Below are 22,745 nucleotides of genomic sequence, written 5' to 3'. Positions count from 1 at the left end.
TCCTGATTGTGATGATATAATAGAAGAAAACTTGGGATATAGATAGTATAATTGAGTATGGTGAATCTTTTGTTATGGAATGCTAGTCTAAGCTTCTGCGTGTTTCCACTAGGGACACACATCAACATACCCGTCTTAAAACATTCTTGGTAGTTAATCCTTGGTGTTACTTAAAAATCATCCTACACATTCTTGCATTAAAATACATACATGTGGCTGGGCGTGGTGGCTGACGCCTGTAATCCCAGCACTTTGGGAGGCCAAGGCGGGCGGATCACGAGGTCAGGAGATCAAGACCATCCTGGCTAACACAGTTAAACCCCATCTCTACTAAAAAATACAAAAAATTAGCTGGCGTGGTGGTGGGCACCTGTAGTCCCAGCTACTCGGGAGGCTGAGGCAGGAGAATGGTGTGAACGTGGGAGGTGGAGCTTGCAGTGAGCCAAGATAGAGCCGCTGCACTCCAGCCTGGAGCGTGGAGCCTGGAGCACCGCTGCACTCCAGCCTCTGCACTCCAGAGCAGAGTGAGACTCGGTCTCAAAAACAAACGAACCACAAAAACAACAACAAAATATATATATACACACACACACACATTTCTCATCCAAAACATGGTTGGCCAACAACTTTCTGATTTCCTGATACACATTTCATTAAGTGACTCCATAAATATATTCATGTTGCACATCATGTTTGACATATGCTTTCATTGTAGGTTATAGAATAATTTCAAATAGAATTTTGGGATAAAAATTTTGCTACCTTAAAATAGGTAATGAAGTATTTGAGGTATTCTCTTTTTATATGATAGGTAATCTTGGCTTGGAATTAAAAAGATTCTGAAAGTTGCTTAGGGAGCTCCCTGCTTTCGTGAACTCATTCCTTAATTATGATGTCAAATTTCAGAAGTTTGTTATTAACATACGGTATTTTGCTTTTTATAGGTTCTTGTAATAGACTATTAAAAGTGGAAGTTGATTTACATTGATATGTGAAATAGTGTTGCTTGACTAGGATTTTCATGATCTCATTTCAAAGCTTAGCAGAAACACCCTTTACCTGATATGTTTACCTCTGATACTACCTTCACTGATTTCAGCAGGTAGTCAGTTATAATCCATGGGTTGAAGTTTTTATTTATTTATTTATTTATTTTATTTTATTTTTTGAGACAGAGTCTCGCTCTCTTGTGCAAGCTGGAGTACAGTGGTTGGTGTGATCTTGGCTCACTGCAGCCTCCGCCTTCTGGTCTGAAGCTATTCTCCTGCCTCAGCCTCCTGAGTAGCTGGGATTACAAGTGTGGGCCACCACACCTGGCGACATTTTGTATTTTTGGTAGAGACAGTTTCACCATGTTGGCTAGGTTGGTCTCAAACTCTTGACCTCAGGTGATCTGCCTGACTCAGCTTCCCAAAGTCCTGGGATTACGGGCGTGAGCCCCTGTGCCCGGCCATGGGTTGAAGTTTTTAAATGCGTGTTTTCTGGTCGATAATACATTGCTTGATTCTGTCTTATATTTGCATTTCAATTCTCTTCATCTTGTCCATACACGTAATAATGCTTAGTACATGAATTTTATGTAATAAAGCAAGGTATATTTTCATGGGACTTTTGTAGTGGGAGAATGACATCTGAGCCTGAAATAAGATATTTGTGTTGTAACTTTTTCAGCGTCATGTGATACCATTTTTTGACCACTTAGTTGATGCCTCTGAAAGGAAGAGAGAATCTGATCGCTAAAATTTGATGTGTCGTCAGTGTGGATCCTACTCAGTAGTGTCACAACGAGGCTGAAAATAATAATAAGTGCTTTTAACACAGAAACGTAAACTGCTCAGGTAAAATAACCTTGTAAAGAAAAATAAGAATATATTGCGGAGGCCTTGGCTAGGTTCATGATGACACAGGACCTTGTCTGAACATAATGATTTCAAAATTTGAGCTTAAAAATGACACTCTGAAATCCAGTCAGTGTGCCTCATTAGACTTTTCGATTTCAAGATTTTCTGCAGAAAGTGTTGTGAAAACTTTGAATACTTAAAAATGACAGATGTAGTATTGCACTTTGCTAGTTGCTCAGATACTGTTTTTTATTTGTATAGATATTCTGAGTTCCTTTTTTTTCCTACATGTTGTACGTTGTTGAAAGCTAAAAGGAAACTTACCCTTGGACCACAGAAGGCACAGGCACTTGTTGAGATGGAAACAAGGATGTGTGAAAATGAGACTGCCACCTCTCGGATAAAAAAAAAAAAGCGCCAGAGTTCTAGGGTTCTAAGTGATGTCCAGGAAAGAGGAGGAATTATATTTATGGAGCATATATTGTGGAACACAGTGAGTATAGTACATGCCTTTAAATGAATACTGTTGGTATTTTAGAACAGTTGATTTTGTTTATGTGTTTTTTTCTTCAGCTGTGTGCAGTTGATCGACTTACACAGAGCCCATCACACAACAGATGTTGAAGAAATATTAAGTGAATGAATGAGGCAGCATTGCTAATTTTTGTAAAGTGAGACAGTATCTCACAGCCCAGGCTGGAGTTCAGTGGCATTAACATAAGTCACTGCAGCCTTGAACACCTGAGCTCAAACGATCCTTTCACCTTACCCTCCAGAGTAGCTGGGACTACAGTCACGTGTCAACATGCCTGGCTAATTTTAATTTTCTAATGTTTTTAGAGCTGGGATCTCACTATGTTGCTTAGGCTGTTCTTGAACTCCTGGCCTCATGCCATCCTCTTGCCTCAGCTGGTATTGTAGGTGTGAACCATTGTGCCAGGTACTAATTTTTTTCTTACGTTAGAAAACAAGTTTTTAGCTATTTCCTAGTTACTTCCTTATGACAGAATATCTCATCAGAATCTTGGCCCATATGATATCTGACTCCATACATTTACACCCATGAAGTAGTCAACCATTCCCAGATAGAGGTCATTTGAGTTATTTAGTGTTTACCAGCACTTGTTTAGTACCTTGCGATGATATTTACAGTGTATTTTTGGGTATGGTTTTGGGGTTATTTGGTGGTGGTGGTTAAAACGCCTGTAATCCCAGCACTTTGGGAGGTTGAGGCAGGTGGATCACCTGAGGTCAGGAGTTCGAGCCCAGTCTGGCCAACATGGCAAAACACTCTACTAAAAATACAAAAATTAGTCTGGCGTGGTGGCAGGTGCCTATAATCCCAGCTACTCCAGAGGCTAAGGCAGGAGAATTGCTTGAACCCAGGAGGCAGAGGTTGCAGTGAGCTGAGATCACGCCACTGGCACTCCAGCTTAGGTGACAGAGGTGAGACTCCATCTCAAGGAAAAAAAAGAATAGAAATCAGCAAGTGCTATTTGAGTTTACAGGAGTGAGAAGTCCTCTCTTGCATGGTGAGATGGGGAACACTTAATTCTATATAAATATTTGAGACCAGGTGTCATGGTTCAAGCCTGTAATCCCAGCATTTTGGGAGGCTGAGGTGGGCGGATCACCTGACATCAGGAGTTTGAGACCAGCCTGGCCAACAAAGCAATACCCTGTCTCAAAAATACAAAAAGTACCCGAGCTTGGTGGTGTGTGCTCATAATCCCAGCTACTCAGGAGGCTGAGGCAGGAGAATCACTTGAACTCAGGTGGCAGAGGTTGCAGTGAGCCAAGCCCGTGCCACTGCACTCCAGCCTGGGTGACAGAGTGAGACTCCGTCTGAGAAAAAAAAAATATCAAGTTCAAAGGATGTATTTATTAAGCCAATAGAAAGTAAAGAGGTGGGGAATAGTGTAGAAGTATATGTTGATAAAGGGATGAGGTGGTTGTACAATCGAAAGGGGGTTGCAGACATGGAGAAACAGTTCTTCTAGCTCTTCCACGTTCAGCGTCATCTATGTGAGTCATTGGAATCCTTTTTTACAAGGCCTGCTTGCCCGTGAGTTTTAAGAACTAATGCTGCATAGAAATTATTGGTAGGAAAAGCTTGGCTGGGTCAATTTGCTTTGCTGAGCTGATTCAACTTACAAAGCAAGGTCCACACTGAGTGCCCAAGGTTCAAGAAGGAGTCTCATGTTTGAACTTGACGTTTAGTTCATGTGAATCATTTTCTGTTGAACTATGAGAATACAGTGACCTTGAGAGTTAGGTTGTACATCTGAATTTTTTGGACTGTTTCTCATCTTTTGGATGTCTTGTTTGTATAGATGTGTTCATTTTATGTTATATCATTTGTTCTTCGGTAGCAAACATTGAGTTGAAATGATACAGTTCCTGAAATCTAATGATTTCATGTTTAGGAAATATGTATCAGGAATACTGTGGGTTGTCATGAGAAAATTTAGATTGTGTTGCTGTGCTACTTGGGTTTCTTGTCAGAGAAGTTATAGTTAGTTTAGACCTCCTTCAGAATCCTTTCGTTGGACTTTGTATTTCGTATGTTGTGCCAGCCTTGATTTTATTTGTCTTTCTATACCATTTGTTTACACTTAACTCTGAAATATTTTGATGCATATTTTCAGTGTACTCTAGTCCTAAAATTGGTTTACATTTAATTATTGGGGAGAATAGCAAGTTGTTGATAGTTATTTGTGGTGGCATTAGGATATTTCCGTTTCAGTGCTTTGGACAATTTGTTAGTGGAAATAATTACTATATTTAGCTTTATGAGACCCTACTGGCAGATTGCTCTGTGTGTGTGTGTGTGTGTGTGTGTGTGTGTGTCCTTCATGTAGATTGCTCTGTGTGTGTGTTTCCTTCATGTAGATTGCTGTGTGTGTCTTTTCTTCATAATTCCCCTTATTTCTGTGGGCTTTGAATGATACTGTTGTTGTTACTGTTGTTTTATATCCATTGTCACATAAAACTCTTATTTATTCTTCCAGGCCAGGGACTGTCCTTATGGGTAGAGATACACTGTCTGCAGGGAATTTTTTTTTTTTTTTTTTTTTTTTTTTTTTTTTACATATTTTTACTAGTTGATAGGAAAGACGTTGGGAAAGACCTGGGCTGGATTTGTGATGAGCTGTGTTTACTGAGCATGATGAAGTAAAGCTCAATGTGATTACTCTGAAGTCCAGCCTTAGTATCAGTCTAAGGACTCAGGACACAAATACTCAAAACATAAATTCTTAGACTCTAAATTTCACATGTTTTTTCCTATCAGTACAGGTTAAGGAGAGTGGCGTGTCATAGGTTTTTCCATTGCAATAGAGGGAAGTTGGTTCTAGATCCTTTAGTACAGTTAATCTTTTGTAGAGTGCGTTCTATGTTCACTGCATTGGTATGTCTCATCTTTGGCGTGATCTTGGCTCACTGCAACCTCTGCCTCTTGCGTTCAGGCACTTCTTGTTTCAGCTTCCAGAGTAGCTGCGATTACAAGCATGTGCCAACATGCCCAGCTAATTTTTGTATGTTTTTGTGGAGACAGGCTTTGCCATGTTTGCCAGGCTGGTCTCTAAGTGATCCACCCACCCGCCTCAGCCTCCCAAAGTGCTGGGATTGCATGCGCAAGCCATGCATGCAGCCACACCTTTGCTGATTTCTACTATGCATTTCAAGTGATCACTTCAAGAGAATAAGTACCTGGGAGCTCCTGTGCTCTTTTTTTTTTTCTTTTTTTTAACCCTATTGCTTGCGTCACCTGGTTCCAAACTTGTACAAGTTTCATGAGTATGTTTCTGTCACTGAGGCAGCTTCTCCATTTAGCATATCATTGAGAAATTGCTAGTTTGTGGCTGAGACATTGCTTTGGTTTGAGAGGACACTTAATTTATATATTTAGCAGAATGCTTAAGTTACATTTACAGGGATTAATTTAATTCTACTTTTAATTAAGTTGGCCATTTGCTGTATCTTTACAAGACATAGATGGAGATTTAGTTTTGACTCTTAGATTCAGTTAAGGGGATGAAATTGGCATTATATAGTTTTTGATGCTGAGCCCCACGGAGATTAAATGATTGCTAAATACCATGCCATTTTTGAATCACATCTCTAATTTCACATTATTCTATACTCTACTTTTGCTTGTATGATTGATGGGTCTTTTGTTATCTGTGATGGACATTCTATGAGCAGGTGCTTTTGTTTTGCCTGTAATATTATGAAGGAAGAATGGTGAATAAAAAGGTAATTTAGAGAAGCCTGTATTAAACATAGCATGAACATTGAATATAGCAAGATCTTATTCTCTAGCTTTTTTCTTAGTTGATAAATTCTGTATGTGTTGTGTGTGTACATATGTACATATTAATGACGTCAGTGTTGATGCTGTCGTTTGTCACATGGCACATGACTGGTTTATAGTAAAAGCTGTTGGGGTTCAGAGAAATGAACATTCTTTTGAAAGTGAGATAAGTTATTTTCTAGTTCTTGCCTTTGAATCTCTGGTCTTCTGGTAGAAATGTTAGTGTATTTATAACCTCTCAGATTTGTTTGGTTCTGTTAGTGTTCCTGATCCAGGCAGTTAGGGATATGTTGGTTGAATTGAGAAAAATGAGTTTTTCCCTTCCTACTAACTGAATTAGATTAGAAATAAGCAGTTAAGTGAGAAAAATAGGGAATTAGTGCCAGGTCTGTTGAGGTATAGTGTTGACAGTGGTCTTTTGCCTTTAGATGTTTGCTGCAACCTGGAGAATGCAGTGGTAGTTGCTGGCCTAGCCCATCCAAACAACCTCATTTGTGGGGTGATACTTCACAGATGTCTTAAAATAAATCTCCTGAAAATAATCTCTGGAAGAGATGACACGTGTGTGTGTGTGTGTGTGTGTGTGTGTGCGTTGGTATAGTAGTAGGAGGAGGGTTGGCTTACTGATGAGAATCATTATTTCTTAAATTGGATGACACTTTCCATTCCTGCAAAGAGAGCCTGGGGTCCAGCCATGCTAATTCATAATCAAAGTAATTTGCTGAGAGTAGTGGAAGGAATGAGTTAGCAATAGATGGCAAATCGCATTAATGAGTACTAGGAGAAAAACAAATGAGCAAACAATTTTTTTTTTTTTTTGAGATGGAGTCCCACTGTGTCACCCAGGCTGGAGTGCAGTGGCGCAGTCTCGGCTCACTGTAACCTCCGACTCCCAAGTTCAAGCAATTCTCTTGCCTCGGCCTTCCGAGTAGCTGGGATTACAGGCGATCGCCACCACGCCTGGCTAGTTTTTTGTTTGTTTGTTTTTAATTAATAGAGACAGTGTTTCACTACGTTGGCCAGGCTGGTCTTGGAACTCCTGACCTCAGGTGATCTGCCTGCCTCGGCCTCACAAAGTGCTGGGATTACAGGCGTGAGCCACCGCGCCCAGCCAGTAAGCAAATTTTAATGTGGTTGGAACATGTTCTTGAGTTGTATGAAGGGAGACAGGTAAATTGAGAGTAATGTTACTATTGTTTCATTTGTTGGAAATAATGAAAACTTGCACGGGTTGAATTGTGGGACAAGAGGTGGTGTCTGTCAGGAGTCAGAATTATCATTTACATGGAAGTTTCTGTTTTACTTCAGAGAAGGAATGTCGGCTACCTTTCCCATGTTAGCTTCTATACCTTTTCTCGAGATGACCATAAATAGGTAATATTGTCTTTTACTGAGATTGTTTTAAGTAGCGAAGTGTGCTGATTAAATGTCTGTTCTTGCTAAATTATTAGAATCAATAAAGGACTATATTTCTAGATAGCTTTGGTTAGTCAGTGATTTGTTCAAATTTAGTGTGGATAAGAATCACCTGAGGGCTTTTTAAACCCAGTTTTCTGAGTCCTGACCTTAGTGTTTCTGGCTTATTAGGTATAAGTATGAAAAGTTGATTTTTATCAAGTTCCTAGATGCTGGAGATCTAGGAACCACGCTTACAGTGCTATTATATGTCTTTTAATGTACACTAATATGGGAAAAAAATGATATATCTTGTTACCACATATTTTTAAATGTGATCATGACCAGGGAATCTTGAGAGAAAGTTGTCTTATGTAATAATGTAAATCAATGTAGAATGCTATATTTTTTTTCTTGCAAGATTGTTACTAGTAGGCATGACTGTTAGTAGCCAGTGTGTTCAAATGCATGGGAGGACATAAACACTTAATTTCCTGGGACTATAGAGATATATCACTTACAGTAATACATTTCTAACATAAATTTAAATTACCTACCTCATAGGAGGAAACAAGCTTATTTGATAATTTTCCTAGCAGTGTATCAACTATACCCATTCAAATCTAAATTAAATTTGAGTAAATTCAGTCCATATAAATTCCCTTTGCATAAAAGAAAACAAAAATTCCAGAAAACAGTAGTTTAAAAAAATAACATTTTAAGAGCAGTTATAATCTCAGTGAATATAGTATGGTAATTTCTACCTAATACCTACCCTTTTGGAGGAAGGAAAGGTAGTTCTGTTTGCGCTTAATGTTAATTACTGAACTCTTCATAACTTGTTTTATTAATTGTTTATTTGATTTTAAGCATCTACTTCTGGTGGATTTACATATGTTGGGTTTGGAAATTTCAACATACAGTTTGGCATTCCAGTGGCTATAGTTGTTTTTTGAAATTTAGTACTGTTTTCCAGTGATGATTCTCTTTGGGAATAGACTGTTCTCTTTTACTTTAAAATGGTAAAATTAGCCACTTTAGTTGAGACTCTTCCAGGTTTGGAAGTGGTGAAGAATATCTGTGATACAGCAACTGAACAAGAAACCCAGGCTTCAAACAAGCAGATTTCTTTGGGTTGGACTGAACAAAATGAGAAGAAATTACAGAGGATTTAAAAATATATATGGCCTAGGAATTAGTGAAATTATTTTGGAGGATGGCAACAAATTTGGGACATTGTACTTTCTGTTTTAATGTCAATTGTATAACGTGTAACTCCAGTGAGCGTGGCTGGACACGGTGGTTTCACATTTTAGGTAGACTGGGTGTTTTATCTACTGAGTGGATTACAGCCATAGGCAATGATGTCAAGTAGCAACAAAAACAAAAAAATCCATCTCTTAGAAATTATTAAAGTCACAATGATGATACCTTCTGTAAAAGCTTTGACTTACTGAAAGAATGCTTTTCATTTGTCTAAGATGAGTATGTAGCAGAATTTGAAAATATGGTTCCAAAAGGCTAAATCGACTGACTTTTTGGATATTTTTCCCGTTTAAGGAGAAAGAAGCATTAATGGTTTATCAGATGCCTTGACTATACTTTTTACTGCTTTGTCTTCAAGGCCTAGCATAATAATTAGCATCTAGTATGTGTTTGATGGATAGTCAATTTTTATTTCATTGGTATGTTGTTACCACAGTCATTGGTAGAGTTAATACATGAATGAAGAAAGTATAACAAACTTGCCCTCTAGTAGAGTACAGGCAAAGTATGGCTGTCAGTTTCCCCTTGATACAAGGGCATTTCATTGTACCACATAGCTGAGAGTAGGGAATTGGGACATACTGTCTTGCTTTAAATTAAAGTTGTCTCTTTCATCAGGTAGAGAGGTTACTAAGACATTGCCAGATGTCTGGTTGGGGGTTTATTAAAAATAGAAAAGGTGGTTCCTTAAGATTGTATTTTATTGGATGCCTCCACCTGCTTCAGGCTAGCTCACTGGAGAATGAATATTCCAGGTTAAAAAAAGAAGCATGTGTTCACATGAACTTGTCCTTTGAGCAAACCTGTTGGAAATCAAGAGGAGATTGCTGTTGGAGAGGATAAGAGGGTGTACTTGTTAGCGTGTTAAGATTAGTTGACAACATAAAAATAAATGAAAATGCATCTATTGTATTTGGGTTGGCAAAATACATTGGTTATTTACTTTGTTGATACCTGTAGTGTACATAAATACGATCTACAGCTCAAAGTAAACAAAAAGTCTTGGAAAATTGTTTTGAAAATGGACAAATCATGAACAGATCATTGAACAAGAAAATAAGGAGAAAGTAAATTTGTGAAATACTTCAAACTCATTTACATTCAGAAACATCTTTTTAAGATCTCTGTGATACATTGGACCGTCAATTCTGAAGAGTCGAATAAAGGAGATGCCAGCTAAGGGGCAAGGAAACAGCTTTCATTCATGGGCTAAATTGCAGCTTAAAAAAGATGGACCAGGATTATTTCCTTTAGAAACTTACTGTACAAAAGATACTGTTCACCCCATTAGATAACTGACCTGGAGTTACTCTTCCATCTGAGAGCTTTATCATCTTAACTGTATTCACATACTTTCAACTGCTCCCCTTGCTTCTAACCTCAGATTCTTTAATTCATCTATCTGGCAGAGCTGATGTGGGGAAAAAAGACAAACCTCATCAGATTTTCTTGATAGATAAGCAGTTGTCATGTTTCAAGACTTTTGGAAATGAGCAATAATCAAGGAAGAGGACAAAGATAGCATACGTTTATAATATATAGAACATCTTTTGCCACAGTAAACACTGGAAACCGCCCACTTGTGGACACCAAACATTTGGATTAGTATATTTTGTGGCATTCCCTCACTAATCCTCTCATCCTTAAAAATTTTCAGAAATTTTTTGCAGCAAGAAACACTGATTACAATGTATGATTTAGGGTAGATTTGTGAACCATTTTTTCATTGAAATGTATAAGCAGGAGTGAATAGTCTGAGTGACTACCCCAGCATTGAGAAAATTGTAGTTTACAGATCTTTTTGGAACTTCTGGAGAACTTTTATTTCTAGACTGCAGTGGAAGTCTAAAGCCCCGTGGAGATGTCTGCTTTAAAGGGTCTTTGACCAGAGTCCACTGTAGAGCCGTGGTCCAGATCTACTCTATTTGCCTGCTCCTTACAGCATCAGAACAACTCTCACTCCAGATTCTTGGCTTCGCAGGTGCATAAAGAATTATCTACTGAATTGAAAAACATTTCAGATATACAAAACTTGAAATATATTGGCTAGTCTGTACAAACTCAAGTTGACAAGCCAACCCTGCAGGAATATATGGACAGAAGGGGAAGGATAACATTTGTTGAATTCAGCTAGATGCCTCATCAGCTGGAAAACCTTGGAAGAAAGAAATATAGATTGATACTTGCCTGAACTTCATCATCTGAGAATATTTTTTTTTTTTTTTTTTTTTTGCTGTGGAGAGTCTGCTTGCCTTTGGAAGGTTTACCAGTAAAAGCCCTGCACATGATATACTTGCGTGCACATGCAATAAGGACGTCATTCCCCAACTCCTGCTAGCATTGTGAAAGAGCTGCAAATATTCAAATTATATAAACTTTTTTTCCTGGACATATTTACCTTATGAGCTTGTTTAAATATGTGAGAAAATTCTGTTTGGATAATAGTATTGAAATGAAAATATAAGATACACATTGATAAATGTGTATGAGTTGTTCATTGTGCCTTAGGTAAGCCAGACAATGAAATTAAATGCGTAATAGTTGTATTTTTTTGCATAATCTTGGAATGTAACTAGTTAAAAGCAAACACTTAGATTTTGAACATGAATCTATTAAGCTTGTTAATGTAGTTGCTGTGGCTAAATAGCTCATTTCCTAGGGAAGCTTCTAAAAATGTATTTGGTAGAATTTTATTCTAGAACAGTTGTTAGAAAGGAATTCTCAGGTCACCTTTTGAAGATAAATACAATTCTGTATTCACTTTTTGAGTGCATAAGGGTAATAGAAAATGACATGGGAAGTGTTAATTTAAAAAAAAGGCATTTTGTTTATGTGCATTTGAGGATACAGTGTATGAAGTTTCTAAATAATTGTTTAATGACATTTTCTTGGTGTATAGATATTGCTAACAATTAGTTTGCTCAAGTATGTAGAAACATTTTAAGAAATGATTGTAGAGATATAATTGTTAGAGTACCTTTGAGTGATGTACATTAAAATTCATTTTATTTTGGTTTATTCTATGGATGTTTTTCTGGGTGAACTTAATGTATACAACTTCTAACTAAGAAGTGTTATTAATGCTGCTCTATGTATGAAAGTCATGGATGTAGATGTTATTTTGTCAGTGGTCTTTCTGTTAACATTTGCATGGTATAAGATTTTCTTTTCATGATGGAATTGAAGAAAAGGCCAGCCTCTAGAACACTTACATTTTAAGGGTTGGGTGGGTTTTGTATTACTTTGTTTATATAACCAACAGGATTGTATTACTGAAACTTTACCAGCACAGAGATGGCTGATATTTTGCTTTTTGGGGGACATTAAATTGTTATACAGTGATGTCATTGGTTACTGACAGGAGTGTCTAGACTCTTAGATGGCTTTGTTAGTATTAGGCAAATGTTAGATGTGGATTTAGGAGATAAGAGGGTGGGATGTTGGAGCCCTGTGTGCATATGAGCATATGTTGCAGGGCCTCCAGACTTAAATCCATGTGAAGATGGTGGTGGTCTTATGTATGTGTTAACATTACATTGTGGACAGGTAGACTACTTTCCTTTTGCTAGTGGGAGTGTTAAATCACCTCTCGGAACATTAGTTCATTGCTGGTGGATATGCTAAATATTTCTAACGTCTAATTTTCTAAGTGTATAGACGTCATTTTTAATTCATATGGGATAGAACCAGTTTTGCTTGCAAAAAGCAAACTGTTCATTGGATCATTGGGCTTAAGTTTTAGGTTGTGGTAGATATAATAAGAATTATATCTTATAATTTCTAGTATAATATTATATATCTCAATATAAATATATATGTGACAGTGTTTTTCTGACAGATGCAACTTGGTGGAAATGTCATAAGTGTTGGTCTGCCTTTGTTTATAGTTTTCAGATGTGTATATGCAGTTTCTTATATAACAGAAAAATTGCCACATGAGTCAAATAGCATAGGTTAGAAAAGTTCTCATTTGCCAAAAAAAGTGACTTTCATCAATAGTGAGTTGTTTTTGATTTAAAATGTTTCTATCTGTAGAGGCATTTTATAAGTTTTTATGGGGATACTAGCAATGGGATGTGAAACCTGAGTTCATTAGGTCATGAGGTGATCAATGGAACACTTATGTGTATACAATATACATGGTTATATGTTTTGGAAAGCATAGAGGCTATTATGTCTGCATGTTTCTAAATACATATACACACACGTAAACACACACAAATCTATATATATATACACACACACACACACACATATAGTGAAAGCTTTTGTTCCCTCCCTCACATAGGCAGATCACTTATGTGTGTAAATAATTGAGCAGCTGGAGGGGAATTTTGTTACATGTGTATAAAACAGTCAAAATATATAATTGTTTTGCTTTAATTGTTTAGTCTTTGATTTGTAGGAATTACTGACACGTGTATTTGTGTGTATGCGGGTCTATATATACGCATACATATCACTGTAAAAACAACATTTTTTGTCATAGGGTAGAAATATTCTTAAGTTGCCAGAGCTATTGTATGGCTGCTAAATACGTAGTAGACAAATGTTACCTTTTGCTTTTTAGCATCTGCATACAGATTACTAATAGGCATATATTGTGACCAGTAAACCACTAGACAAGGGCAAAACACTTTAGTTTGATCAGTAGAATTGCTATGCCATGTTTATGTGGGATTTATTTGATTGATGCAGAATATATAATTATATTGTATATAGAAGATAAAGCAACATTTTTGAATATTCAAGTTCTGCCATATTTTTGGAAATATATTTTTATTCAAAAGTAGAATCATTGTTTGCCAATAGAGTTAGCATCTTTGTGTGCTTGTGAGGTTTGATTTTGAGGGTTTTCTTGGTTTTGTTTTGGGTTCTGGAGTTTTAAAAAATGAGATTGTCTTTGTCTAAAAAAATTTTGATATAAAAATGTACATTCTTATATTATTTTTTCTTATTCCAACCTAATTGGTGGCTTGTCCCTTCCTGTGTTTATTGGACTGTTGGGTGCCTGGATAGAGCTGGAGACCATTTGACTGCTGTGTGAATAATAGATAAGCGTCTTGAGTAACATCGAATTTCCTAGGTATATAGAAACACCCACCATGCACATATATGAACATACAGAATATATGAATGTTAAAATATGGTGAAAACAATCTTTTGCCAATAGAAGTGTTAACCTTTATTTTTTTTTAAATTGGTGTGTATGTGGAGGTTTATTCAATTGTTAGTTGTGTCCATGTTTAATATGTGCAGAATATATAGATGTACAGAAATTTGTTATATTTGGTGGATATATTTTACTTAAAACTATAGGACAGAAGTTGTTTATGTTTGTTGAAGTGAAATGGCATACCAAACCTGTATGGTACAGTGGGATGTTTAGATTGCTGTGTGTACAGTCAGGTTATATCTTTAAAATACCTATTCTTTCCATGTTAATATATAGACATTGCTGGTATATATTAAAAAGTCAGAGGTCTTTTTATGAATATAGGCATTAGCTTCCTGATTCGCGTGGAGAGGTGTGTTGGGTACTTTGTCATTTCGTCTCATCTCTGTGATGTGCAGTTGTCACGTCAGCCCTCCCGTGAGTCTGCGGGTTTTGCTTCTGCAAGGAAATGCAGCTGGAAAGTACAGCATTGGCAGAATCTGAAACCCGAGTAAACAGAGCGCCTCCTTTTCATAACCATGGGTTCTGAAGAGCTGAGGGAGTTGAGTATGCGCTGATTTTGGTATGGGGGCAAGGTACAGGTACAAATCCTCCATGGATATTGCTAGACAACTGTAAAATCTTTAGTTTTTTTTTGTTTTATAGACAGTGTGGATGTGCATATATTGCAGGCATCACTTTTTTAAACTATGCTTAACCCTGCAAATGATTTTAAGAGCTCTGTGTGGGTGGCTTTCTTGGGTTTACTATTAAATAGCTGTGTTTATCATAGTTGTTCTATAACATTTCAACTTTGTAAATATATAGTTGGTTGATAAAAAGGATAGAGACATTTTTCTTTTGATGATAGATTGTTCTTTCCCTTTGTGTAGTCTTCATTGTGTTGCTGGGATTGTTACTTGCCCATATTTAAGCTTATATATTAAATGTACATATGCTGTCGTGTTAGAGAGGGAGACTGGTTCCCTCCACCACATTTTTATTTAAAAGTAAAAATTAATTTTTATTAAATTGTTTGGGTCAATTTCATGTAAAAATAACCTCTGTATTGAAAGATGTCTCTTGACGGGGTGTGGAGGCTCACGCCTGTAATCCCAGCACTTTGGGAGGCCAAGAAGGGTGGAACACCAGGTCAGGAGTTCGAAACCAGCCTGGCCAATATGGTGAAACCCCATCTCTACTAAAAATACAAAAATTAGCTGGGCGTGGTGGTGCACACCTGTAATCCCAGCTACTCGGGAGGCCGAGGCAGAAGAATAGCTTGAACCCAGGAGGCAGATGTTGCAGTGAGCCAAGATCGTGCCACTGCACACTCCAGCCTGGGCAATAGAGCGAGACTCCCTCTCAAAGAAAAAAAAAAAAAGGGAAAGGTATATCTTACTATCCTTGATGTACTGAGGTTCATGATGCAATTCATTTTTCTTAAGCGCATACTATAGAATCTTTAAATTATATGATTCTGTGTTCATTAGTGGCATGGCAATAACCAATACAATTTATTAAATAATCAGTAAATGAAATATTTAATTTTAAACATCTAGTATTTCTAGATGTTTAGAGAGTCTCACGAAGTATGATTTTTTAAAGTATCTTGTAAATTTGTTAGTACTGTTGTCTTTTGCAGTTAACTTGGCAATGAAATTGATTATTGATACACAGGGTCTTGGAGCTAAACAAAATTTATCTTGTTTTAATTTGGATATTAGAAGGAGGAAATGACACGAGACTCTGCATTGTACCTGTTATTATAGCTTACCATTATATCAGATACGAATTGCATATTTTTAAAAAACTTAGATTAAATGTCATGTAAATGCATTTGATCTTTCTAGATATACTTCCTGATATCATAATTTTTATTTCCTGTTAATATTCAAGATATAAATGACTTCATTAAAGAGATTTTCTACTACCTCTAGGAACTATACAAAATTCTGTATGTGTTCCCTTGGTTGCATGACAATATTCAAGACAACTTTGTAAATAATAGATAAAATTTTTAAATTTTTAACATCTAGTCTTTCTAGATGTATAGAGTCTCATAAAGTATAATTTTGTAAATAAGTCATTGTAAAATTTCATGGTTTCATTGTGTTTTGCAAATGTCTTGGCAGTGAACTTGATAAAATTTTGGGCTTCTTGACCTATACATATTTTGGTATCTAACCTTTATTGGGTTGTTAGTGTAAGGAATAAGTTAAAAGAATGTGTATTTTCAACTTTAAATTATAATCAGAAAGAAAATATATTTAACCATTGTTTAGTGCTTCTATTATATATTAAAAACTTCAGTCTTAATTTTGTAGTTACATTGTTGATAGGGCATTATATAAATATACTTTTATAGTCATTGTAGGAAATGTCTTTTATAAGGAAAAATTTCTTCTACCTCTTTGAATTACACAGTTTTGTATTTACTTGGACTGCATGACAACATTCAAAAAACACTTTAACAGATAAAAATGACATTTTCTAAAGATCTAGGTTTGCTAGATGCATGGAGTCTCAACAAACTATAAATGTGTAAATATTTCATTGTAAAATATCATAAATTGACTCCTTTAAGTTTTCAGTAGTACAATAGGTAATCAATAATTGGCCTCTTGGGACTGTGTAACATTTTGATGTTTGTGTGTTCTGAGACAGAGCAATAGATTGCCTCCGTATCTTTTAAACATTAAGGTCTCTTGTATAAGAAAAATAACCATTGTGGGTTTTTTGTGCATCGTATACTGATATGAAACAAAGAAACAAAACCCCCTGGATATTTTATCTTTAGAAAGATAGAGGAAGATATGAGAAGGGAATGGTCATTGTAAATTAGATAGATACATTGAGTGTTAGAAGATTATTTAATTGTTCTTTTGTTATTTGTACTCTTTGCAAATTTATTTAAATGCATATCCATGTATATCATAAGTATTCACGTGCGTGTCTAAATTTAATTTAGTGGCATAGATCTATTTCAAGGGTATTAATCTTTCACTCATGTACTGCTTTGTGTTTTATTTTCATTTAAAAAATTGTGGTACTAGTGCCTGGGCATGGTGGCTCATGCCTGTAATCCCAGCACTTTGGGAGGCCGAGGCGGTCGATCACCTGAGGTCAGGAGTTTGAGACCAGCCTGGCCAACATGGTGAACCCCCGTCCCTGCTAAAACTACAAATATTAGGTGGGCATTGTGGCGGGTCCCTGTAATCCCAGCTACTTGGGAGGCTGAAACAGGAGAATTGCTTGAACCCTGGAGGTTGCAGTGAGCCGAGATTGCACCATTGCACTCCAGCCTTGGCAACAAGAGCAAAACTCTGTATTTAAAAAAAAAAAAAAAAAAAAAAAAAAAAAATTAAAAAGAATTGTGGAACTAGTGTTTTAATTCTAAGCTTGCAGATATTTCTAGAATTCCACTTACTGTTACATCTAAATGTATGGTGATTATTCGTTAAATAATAAGCAGGTCTGTAAACATTTTATTCTCTAACCTCTTTCCACATTTGTATGAGTATAGAAAAACTGTGGCTGTGAATATTTTTTACTTTTTGATAGCTTTTAAAAACTCAGATATGTGATAATCAGAGATTTCAAGTTTACTTACAGTGTAAATTAGGAAAATTTTTATAAAGATTCCATCCAGTATTGATCAAAAGTTTAAATTGTATGTCTTTTTAAGCAGCAGTTTGGCAATGACAATCAAATTGATACTATGTAAAAGTTTTGAAATGTTATAGCTGGCTACTGGGGTTTTATCTATTCCAGTTCTTGAAAATTTACCAAATACAGGTTGGCTATAAAATCATAACTGAGGTATCTCAATAAATCAAAGATTGCAGTGATTATAGCTTCTTTAACATGAATGTAATTCTAACACTAAAAAATTTCTATGTGGAATATGTTTTGTAGTCCTAAATTGATATTTTATATCATTTTTCAATGAACAACTAGCTGTTTACAGAGGTCTGTGCATATGTCTCTAGTTTTTCTAACTGAAATATTAATGGTTAATTATAAAAATATGAATTATATGTGGGGCTTGTCATTCTGACATTTAATACTTCAGTGTTGTGGTAATGGTGATTATTTAAATATACTGTTTGAAATTGTAACACATGAGTTAAAATCAAAAGATTGTATATGTACATATTTGTATATTACTACATGACAAAAATCTAGAAAGCATATGATTCACATGAAAATTGTTTGGAGGGACATGACAAAGTTTTAACAGTCCTGTGTAGTGAATGGAGAATAGAAGGACTACTTCTACTTTCTGTATCTGAAATTTTCAAAAGCTATTTCAAAATGAACATTGAAACAAAAGGAAATTTTAGAGACAACCACTTTGTGCCTGTCTTCATCCTTGACATTCAACATCCTAGGAACAATGGGCTGCTGTATTCAACTTCTTGTTCTCAACAGCATTATGAATGGTTTTTGATTGATCTCACAAAGAGCATGAGATTTAGACATTAATGCAGCAACTACCATGAAACGGAGTATTGGATTACCTGAGGAAAGAAGCAGAAGATGGAATTTGAGGTAGGTGTCAAACAGTGAAATTTCTGTTGAGAAACAGATGAGTGAAAGGAAATAGTAACTGAAACATTCTATAAGGAGAGTACATTTTAATAGTGGTGACAATGCTGTATTTGTGGGTACCGACTAGATCAAGATGTTGGAGGAGGTGTCTCTTGGGATATGTTGGAAGTTATCCTTCATTAATTTGGTATAAACTGAAAACAGATTGCTTCCTTCCTTTTAAAGTGGTTGAGTCTTTGATGGATTTAAAGTAGGCCTTTGGGGATTTATAGATCATTCAGAATTAGCAGGGGAAAATTTTAAATATTCTCTGCGTCTTTCTAAAAGGTGTGGTTTAAAGTTGGTGAGAAAGTGAAATGGTTGCCGGTTGAACTTGATTTTCTCTATTCACTATGCCAGGCTAGCCTAAAATTATCCTAATGGGTATGTTCTGGTGCCTGATTTGTATCTAAATGTTTCTGTATTGGTTACTGTTTTTCTTAGGCAGTCAGGATGAGTGCAAAACTTATTTGCAGCTAACCTGCAAATGGAATCATCCGGAACATCCCTTTCTTACGGAGTCCCTTAATTTACAACTTAACTGCAAACATAGGTAAGAAGGTTCTGGTGCTATTTGAGGGTGAGGTTTTGGTGAGGTTTTGCCTAAGCTCAGGAAAATAATACTGGTACAAGTGTATTTCCTGGCCACCTTGGAATTATCAAATGAGTTAGTTGTTAAAATATATTTTATCAAAGTGAAGGTATAGTTTGGTTCCCAGACCAAACTCAGGGTCGGGCTGCTATTTCTCATGGTCCAATAATGAGATACAGATGAACAGGGGAGGAAGAGTTAGAGCTAGTTACAGGTAGAAGGCCTGGAAATTGTCGCCACACCAATTCAAAATTACAAAGTTTTTCAGAGCTTAAATACCTTCTAAGCTATACGTGCATGTGTAAGTGTGTATCTAAAGACATAAGTGATCTATAACTAAGGTCTGAGTCTTAGAGACCTTCCTCTGGAGCCTCAGTAAATTTGTGTAATCTAAATGGGTCCAGGTGCTGAGGTGATTACCCTTATCTTGTCTCCTACTAAATCATGAAGGTTTGGGGACTTCCTTCATACCCCCAGTAAACTTACTCGTGGAGGCCTAGAGAGTTTCTTCAGACCCCCTATAAAACTTGTTAATCATGCTTTAAGGTTCAAGAGAGGCCTAGGAAAAATTTGGTGGGCTTTTGTGACATTCCAACCTTTGGATAACGAAATGGCTCTTTCAACTTCTAATATGTAACTTAATCATTCCGTCAGTACTGAAACAGCTGTTAATGGAGGCCTGTTTAGTGGAACCTGGTCTGCCACAGGTGCACAGGCACACACAGTACCTTTAATTAGTTTGCTTATTTATGGTCCAACGCGAAAATATAACTAATAAAAGAAATGACCAGGCATCTAATTATTAGAAATTATAAAATCGGCAATATGTGTATTTTCATAAATGTACAGTTTTCACAAAATGTTTTCACATGCAGTTCTTTGATATGATAAAGGGTGAAGTTCATGGAAACCACAAAAAGATACTGATACTGAAAACTATTAAAGTCATTACTGAGGTTGTAAGTTGACTTTACTATAGGATTGATAATGGGAAGTGTTTCTAAATGGTGACATAACCTGTAATAAAGTTCAGCATGAGCATGCACTTAACCTGCCACCTCAGCTGTTTCATTAGAGTGGTGTATAGCTCACTTCACAGTGTTTCTTCTTTTTCCTTGTCAGGAGACGGTAGTTCCAAGAAGGAACATTTTATCGTCTTTGTTTTTAATCTCAAGAATGGTACCTGCCATCAGTGAATGACTTGTTGCAGTGCTTTCATTGAAGTGTTCTTCATTCCCTCGGCAATATGATTGTAAGGGCAGTTGAGTGCTAACTTGATTGGGAGAGGGGCGGTTTGGTTAGATAGGACTTGATATATTCTGTTTTTCATAAATTTGGTATTTTTTTCTGGCAGCTAGTTGACATTCAGATCTGGTTGGTTACATACTGCTATGTAATTATCCTGAAACAAGGGCATAAAACAATATTGTTATGTCCATGGATTGCATTGGTCTGACCATGCCCAGGACAGTTTAGGAATTGTATCTTCTCCAAAGTTTCATTGTAGCTTCTGTGTTTTTAGGATAGTTACTATTTCTTTCTCATCAGATAGGCTGAGCTCTTTTTGTTATTATCATTTAAATATTTAAGCATTGTTGTCATGTATATTGTGCAGAAATGCATATACTGAAGGTAATAATTCTGTATGTGAACAAGTGACCTAGAGGTAAAGGAATCCGAATACAAAGACATTGTGTGGATAATGTTGGAGAGGTCCGTTTTTCACAAGACATAGGAAGGAAAGAGGCTGGGCGTGGTGGCTCCTGCCTGTAATCCCAGCGTGAGGTGGAGGTGGGTGGGTCGGTCACTTGAGGTCAGGAGTTCAAGAACAGTCTGACCAACATGGTGAAACCCCGTCTCTACTAAAAATACAAAATTAGCTGGGCGTGGTAGCATAATCCCAGCTGCTTGGGAGGCTGAGGCAGGAGAATCGCTTGAACCCAGGAGGCGAAGATTGCAGTGAGCCAAGATCACGCCATTGCACCCCAGCCTGGGCAACAAGAGCGAAACTCTATCTCAAGAAAAACAAACGACAACAACAACAAAAAAAAAAAAAAAAAAGGAAAGAGAGCTAACATCTGACCTCCTTTATTATTAAAATACTCCAAAAGGAATTTTGATCCACATGCTCTTTCTCCATAATAGAATGAATGTTGCATATCATTTTACAGACAAATTTTATTAGTTCTTGCCGATGATATAAACTTTGCGTCTAACCTTTTCCCATTTTTCCAACTGTGTTCTCTCAGGTGATGACTGAAAAAGGGAACCTGTGCTACTATTTGTACCATCATCTTCACCAAAATCAAAAAATGCTTTTTATGATGTATGGAGACACTCTTCATGTGTGTTTCAGTGGACATTCCTTGCAGATAGAAAAAACTGAGAAAGCTCACTTTTGGAAAGTGACCTAAAAAGTGTCATTGAAGTGAATTTTAAGTAGGCACGACGATTGTTTTCATGGTTGCTGTTGGATCATGTCTCAGGAGCTGGAATGACAGACGTTACTGAACAAAGAAATCAGGATAGTGAAACTTAAAGAGTTTCATCTCAGTGCTTTCATAAGTATGAAGTGCATGTATTTATAATTTTCACTAATCACAGGGTAAATATAAAATTGATTCATTAAAAATGTTTCATAAGAATTCAAAGGACATAGAATTTTGTGAAATGTAGTAGTTTTACTTAAGTGCCTTTCTCTATTTCTACCCCCAAGCCAATTTTTTAGAAACTAGTTGATACATAAGTAGTTTTGGGGGGATGATACACATTTTCTATATAGTAAACATGTACTTGGATGTGTGTGGATGTGTATCTGATTAGTTTGTTGGAGTGATTCCTATGGTTTGGAACTGCTGGGGCCATGTTTAGGCAAAAATCTATATTTTTGTGTAAACTCCCCATGACTAGAGCAAATTTCCCCAGTATTTGAGAATTCTTCATTTCGTAAAGCTGTACAAACATCAGATAATCAATATTCGTAAGGATCGATAATGTAATGTATAATGATATTGCTTTCTGAGCTATTAATGTTAACGATATCATCTTAATATTGCCTTAAAACTCATTTGTGCTATTCCATTTTCCTCTGTTCCTTTTATGTTCACTTCCTTTCTAATGTTAGTCTCCTCGTACTGATTTCTGAAGAGTTCATTTGTGATTACAGATGTTAACATTTTGTCTAGAATAGCAAATATGTTTTTTCTCATTCATTTTACTATGGTGTTTTATTTTTTGCTTATATAGAAGTTGTATATTGAAATATAATCTTGTTCTGTTTTATGACTTTGGAGTTTTGTGTGTTTTTTTAAACATGTTTACATTAATATCATTTATTTGTATTGCCTTCTATTTCAGCAGTTATTTTGTCATTTCTTTTTCCATTAACCATCATTCTGGTGTTAATGAATGCATTACATATTTAGTTATCTCTTAAATTCTACCATAAAGAAAATTTCCAGGTAAAATTGACTACACATCTGTTAACTTGCCTTACCATCTTATTGACACTTTAATAATTACTAATGATTTATACTGTCTTATCTATTCCATTGAGTTCTATCTCATTTCTCTTCTTTTTCAGAATAT

The 22,745-nt window shown here is 36.2% G+C and overlaps 1 long non-coding RNA gene and 3 other non-coding genes across 4 annotated transcripts; all 4 read left to right on the top strand.

The window, feature by feature from the left end:
* The first annotated feature begins 1,890 nt into the window (after positions 1–1,890).
* LOC119619523 (small nucleolar RNA SNORD107) lies at positions 1,891–1,965 on the top strand. Its single transcript, XR_005235989.1, has one exon. It is a non-coding gene; the product is annotated as a small nucleolar RNA SNORD107 (small nucleolar RNA).
* Positions 1,966–2,340: 375 nt separating this feature from the next.
* On the top strand, positions 2,341–22,442 carry LOC103246033 (uncharacterized). The gene is made up of 4 exons (XR_005235864.2): positions 2,341–18,526; positions 19,010–19,118; positions 20,280–20,409; positions 21,407–22,442. It is a non-coding gene; the product is annotated as an uncharacterized lncRNA (long non-coding RNA).
* LOC119619517 (small nucleolar RNA SNORD64) lies at positions 4,979–5,045 on the top strand. The gene has a single exon (XR_005235984.1). It is a non-coding gene; the product is annotated as a small nucleolar RNA SNORD64 (small nucleolar RNA).
* Positions 6,775–6,845, top strand: LOC119619522 (small nucleolar RNA SNORD108). Its single transcript, XR_005235988.1, has one exon. It is a non-coding gene; the product is annotated as a small nucleolar RNA SNORD108 (small nucleolar RNA).
* Positions 22,443–22,745: the final 303 nt, after the last annotated feature.

Source organism: Chlorocebus sabaeus, chromosome 26 (assembly GCF_047675955.1).
Source record: "Chlorocebus sabaeus isolate Y175 chromosome 26, mChlSab1.0.hap1, whole genome shotgun sequence".
NCBI classification, from domain to species: domain Eukaryota; kingdom Metazoa; phylum Chordata; class Mammalia; order Primates; family Cercopithecidae; genus Chlorocebus; species Chlorocebus sabaeus.
This window is presented reverse-complemented; position numbering and strand designations above follow the sequence as displayed.